This window comes from Salmo salar, chromosome 10, assembly GCF_965601325.2.
Source record: "Salmo salar chromosome 10, fSalSal1, whole genome shotgun sequence".
Taxonomy (NCBI): Eukaryota; Metazoa; Chordata; class Actinopteri; order Salmoniformes; family Salmonidae; genus Salmo; species Salmo salar.
The window spans coordinates 84,727,941-84,733,940 of NC_138300.1; positions in this window are offsets into that span (position 1 = coordinate 84,727,941).

The window sequence follows — 6,000 nt, forward strand, 5'->3', positions numbered from 1 at the left end:
GGGTACGTTTTTTAATCCGGCCGTGAAAATACTGCCCCCTATCCTAAACAGGTTAAATAAATACTTATTCGAAAGAAATGCATTAACGACATTATAATTCAGGAGCAATTTGATCACCTTTAAAATCTAATACCAATTAATTACAACAAATAAACTGTATACCTGGTTTTAACAAGGGTATTACAATTAAATGAATCATTCTTTATTATCAGCAAGCTGGAGAGGTTCCAACAAACTTAATGCACCCTATTACACGTTGGTCAAGAGCTCTGTCGGGGCAGTCCCGTTAGTTCTCTTATATACTGCTTACACAGCCAAGATATATTTTCATTATTTACATGATTGATTATTCATAAATAATTCATCATTAACTTTTGGTTCATGCATGTGACCAACCAATACCTCACAAGGCTTCTCTCCAAGCTGAGACCTTGAAACTGACACACCCCTTTTAATTCTCCAAACAATGTTCTGGGCACATTGTCAAATTGCTTATATTAATAGTGAGGATTCCTCCCAGGTACGATCAATCAGTCACTTGCATGAACCCATTCGAATTGGTTATTAGAAAAACACAAACATAACATTTCCTTCACAATACACAGCCCTGATTGGTGGATAGGATTGTCTAGATTCTAGAGCCTACCCAGATTCTAGAGCCTACTTCTTCAAAGTAGGAAGATACATATGCAAATAAAAGATGACTAGTCATTGGTCAGAATAATCAGAACAGATTGTTATGTCATGCTCTTAAACTAAAAGGGCATTATCACAATTTTTACAACTTCAGTGTTAATTCGACCTCAAGGTATGCAAATATAATACAAAAACAGGAAATCAAGTTTTTTGACTGCACTGCCCCTTTGAAATAGGTCACCTTGGCCACCAGAGGGATATTTTAAACCTCCAATTTCAAGGTTAACTTTTTTGTTCCATTAAGTCTGTCTCAAGTGTAGAGTGCCAATATTGCATGATGCATCCTTGACTAGGCTACTAGCTACTAACGATAGACAAAATTCAAAAGGCACAATAATTAGGAGCAAGACACTACACTGTGAGCTATCTGAACAATCAGTCAAGCACACGGGATCTAGTTGCTAGGATTATTAAAACATGCCGTTGGACACTTTCAGGAACAAGTGTTGGATCACATCCAACTACCTCAACAAATATAATTGGCTGATATGGAATTTGTTACCGGATATACTGTAATCACGGCCAGCTGTGCAGGTTAGCATCATGCTAAATGTGCCAGGTTATCTAATGAGAACAGCTAACATGTAACGTTTAAACGTGCAACAACGTCAACAATTTTAATTGGCTGATGCGCATTTTGAAACAGAGAAAAAGTTTAAACTAAAACTTTTTTGTAATGTTCGCAAGTATGGACCCTCATCGTTTAGAGGTAGCAGTTGAAGCGAAAACAACCACACAGGTGTTTTATCACATTGGCAAGACGAGTGTATTTCACTCTGCTAAATCAGTACAGTACAGTGGCATTGACATAGTTGGTCTTGATTGTAGTACCGTCTAGAACATATTGTTGCAGTTAGTAGTCAGCACCCCACAGTGACTCAGCAAACAGTTTTCATTTTAGAGAAGGTGTTTAGGACACAAAACAAACACTTTCCTACTCCCAAAACAGTTGACAAACAATTCCACATTGTCTCTCCATGAGTCAGTTATCTGTACAGAAGAGCAGAACTCAGTCCCCACACAGCACGATGGCAGACGTCCCGGTGTGCTGTGCAATGCTTTGCGGGCAAATTGAAATGCTGCCTATGGATTTCTAATCATGTGCCTGGATACCTTCGGGACGCAGGTTTAAGTATTGTGCTCTGTGTCACCATGTCTTGTATTTTTATCCATTTTCTGCTCCACTTTCCAGTCCCCACAGGAGGCAATGCTGGGAAATGGAGGAGAAGTGGAGAGGCCAGGCGTGGCGATGAAAGGATGAGGTATCAAATCTTTAGATACTTTTTTTCAAACTCTTTAGGAGGGGGAACTGCTACCGATGTATGAGTCTAATGTTGGGCTAATCTCAGAGGAGTGCAATAGTGGAAGAGATGATCTTGTGTTCCAGTTAATGTGACTAAATAGGGATCATATTGAGGCATGAGAATGCCTCCTCCCCATCCCTCTTTACTACGCATATAGGATTATATGATTTTTGTGATACCAGGGAAGGATATTCAGTGTAAAAAGAAGCAGTATGCACCTAATATCTAGTGATGAGTCTCCACATCCCTCCCAGATCCCCAGCTCCCATAACACACAATGGGAATGTCCTCAATGGCAGCCTATTCCCTGAATAGTGCATTACTTTTGACCAGGGCACATATGGCTCTGGTCAAAAGTAATGCACTATGTAGGGAATATGCTACCATTTGGGATGCATACAACGTTTCAATTGAGAGGTATCAGGTATTCATCTGAGAGCAGTGGCTCATGCATGCAGCCATCCAATGACGTCATCACAGGAGTTCTTAGACTGGATAGAAATCTGATTTGTCCTCATCAAACTTTCAAAGCCTTATCTGTGACTCCTTGAAGAATTATGAACATGATGGTGGTGATCGTGAGGAAAATTGAGTCCATTTTCTGAAAAGAGACTTCAGAGGAGGCATGGGGGGGGGGGGAGGGAGGCAGTGATGAGCTGGCTACACATGCAGCAGCAGTTGGCTGAGGAGTGCTCTTAGATTGAAATGGTAGAAAAGAACATGAGAGGGATGTGGAGTACCTATTTTCATGTATAATTGATGCTTTATCTGTGTCCCGTTCCCCAATGAGCCGCTCTAACTGATAAGACTGACAGCTCTGATTTGCCCAGCAGCAACCACCCGACAGCTGCACAGCTCTCAAAATGGATGACATTATACTCTGATTACCACATTGGGACATAGGGAACAACTGTGACACCCTGCCTCCTCAACAATGTCGGCTACCATCATTGAATGTGAAGATTTAAAAAAATAGATGTAGATGGAAGTATACTTGAAAAAAAATGTTGGTCTTCAAAATCTAATTGGTTAGGACATTGTGGAGATTAGAGAGCCATGCTCTTAATACTTCCAGAAAGCACACAGTTGCTTGGTGCTGAAATAAACGCACGCTGCAGCATCTATGGTAATTGGGCAACGTCTGTGATCTTCTTCTCTGTACTCTAGCCAGTTAACAATTACAGACTCTGCTAATTATACAAGGCTCATTAGGATGAGTGATGTGTACATAACCTGTGTGCCGCGGGCAAACCCTGACTTTTACATGAATACTTGACCAACTTACCCAGTTACCTGTGCACTTATCCAACCACCTAAGGCTAACTTTACGTAATTAAAAATGAAGAGCAAGGTGTTCAGTCCACTTAAAGACTGCATCATGTAATATAATGTGTTGTCATTTTATCTAGTTATTTCATACAGTAAATGTATCTCCCTATCATGTATCTCCCTATCATTACATTGCAGATCAGGCCCAAGTAAATAAGATGTCGGGTACGTCATGACAACATCATCATATTTTAACTGAGTCCATGGAGGTGCAATTACTTGTAGTGTAGTGAAATATATCTATCATTCATTAATCAGGTATACTGTAAAAGGTATACCTACAGTATACCTGATTAATGAATGATAGATATATTTCACTACACTACAAGTAATTGCACCTCCTTGGACTCAGTTAAAATATGATGATGATGTCATGACGTACCCGACATCTTATTTACATGGACCTGATCTGCAATGTAATGATGAGCTCAGCATGGGTGTGTCAGGTTAACCAGTGCTTGAGTGCTGTGTTGTCACCCAACCTTGATTGTCACCCTCAATATGATAAATACAGTAACTGATTAAAACATGATGAATATGTATAGAGGAAACGCTGCTAAAAGGCTATCAGTCTGTAGATGACTTCCAAGTCCATATAAAGTATCAATGTACCATTTGTTATTGCCTCTACCTTAATTGCCTGAGCATCACCTTCTTAGACATCAAGTCACTGCATGGCCTGGAATATGATCCAGATGATCCAAATGTGTTTGGCTAGTTTATTTAAAGAGTCTTTGGGAGTTGTTAGCTACCTTCATCCCTCTTTGAACCAGCCAGGATAAATAGCTGTGGCCTTATTCAGTCTCAGAGGCTGATCACTGATACAACATCAGAGAAAACTGTCAGATTTCAATGGTGTTTCAGGGAGCAATGCAGTAGGGGAGATCTGTTAATAGCTCCTGATTGAGTAGGAGATCAGTCTCTTCACCGCCTGACGTGAAATGAATTTTAAAAACGCCTCTTGCCGCCGAATAAACGTAGACTTTTCAAATCTAGAAGCAACAGAGTATAACATTCATGATGTATTGAATGAGCCCTCTATGTGTTTAGATTTCTTTTTATCATGTCACCTGTTGCGTTTCTTCATCAACTTTATCTGGAGAAAACATGTATGATAGTGATAATGCATTTACATGATCATGTATGATATCATTATGCCTGATATAATGTATGATAAAATGGGATTATACATCACTATCATTTCCAATCTTATGCAGTAATGTAATGTATTGTTACAATGAGGAGGTATGAATCACTGAATCATTGTTCCTCATTCTTTTCTGGTCCTGGATATGAAATCCTGCTAAAATCCCTGTTTTAATGTGTAAATAGGAAGTGCAGTCCTGTGCCAGTGGCCCCCAGTAAACCTCCAACAGAGGCTCCAGGTTGTCCATTACAGGCGTGATTAAGTTAATGGAATAATCACTCTCACATATGTTTGAATTGCCTTATTGCAAAAGTTAAGCCCAGGGCCCCTACTAATATAAATATTACGGCTGCCAAAAACACACATCTTTCTGCTCCCCCCCCCCCACTGAAGCGTGGACGCTGATGGTGTACATGAAAGTGCCAATCCCTTCAATGATGCAATAAGTCACCGCAGAGAGCCATTAGACAGGAGTCGCAATGAAAGGTATTGGCTGGAATGAGAATAAAGTATTTTACATGATGGAAAGCGGCTTTACTGTACATTCTTAGCTGTCAGGAAATAAAAACATCTCCCTCGGAAATTGATTTACTTCAATAGAAATAGGATATCGATAACAGATAGATCGTCCTACTGAAAGGCTGTCCCAATAACAAATGATTTTGTCATCCCTGTATACAGACGGATTTGTTCAGGTGAGAAATGTCCTACATTTGATCAAATCTGACAGGCCTGCCTCCTTCAACACAGTATACTTTATCAACATATGAACTGACAGTGCAGTATGTATTATACTTATCTTAAAAAAGCATACACAACGTGAATTACAATCAGAACACTTTGTAATCATTCGTTTTGAATCCTGAGCCTGCAGGGTATAAAATCATATCAATGACCTGCTCAAAAAGCTGTAATAATCTCATCACCGGACACTCTGGCTGGGGGTGAGGTTTGACTTTTTTGTTAACACATTTTTTTTGCTCATTAAGCCAGCAGGTTCAGGCTGAGACGTGGTATGAAAGATGTTTTAATACATTTCTAGATTTCAACTAAGCTGCAAAGTTATTCCCTGAAGTCTGGCTGTTCCTTTGATCTGGCTGACCAGTGAAAAGTCTGGCTAAACACCACTTACTTGTAAAACCTCAGGCCAAACCTGGATGCAGCCACTTATTTAGTGGTTTGATGAGGAGATTAAGCTTTAAGCGTGATCTTGTTTTTCACCAAAGTGCTATTTTTTGTTTCTAGTTATACTCTATAACAGGGTTTCTCAAACTCGGTCCTGGGACCCACCCTGGGTGCACGTTTAGTTTTTTTGCCATAGCACTACACAGCTGATTCAAATAATCACCTAATCATCATGTTTTGATTATTTGAATCAGCTGTGTAGTCCTAGGGCAAAAACCAAAACATGCACCCCTTGGGATCCTGAGGACTGAGTTTGGTAACCCTGCTCTAGAAGATGGCATGCAGCCTTACACTACTGGTCATGTTTTTTTATTTTTATTTAACTGATAAATATTGCTT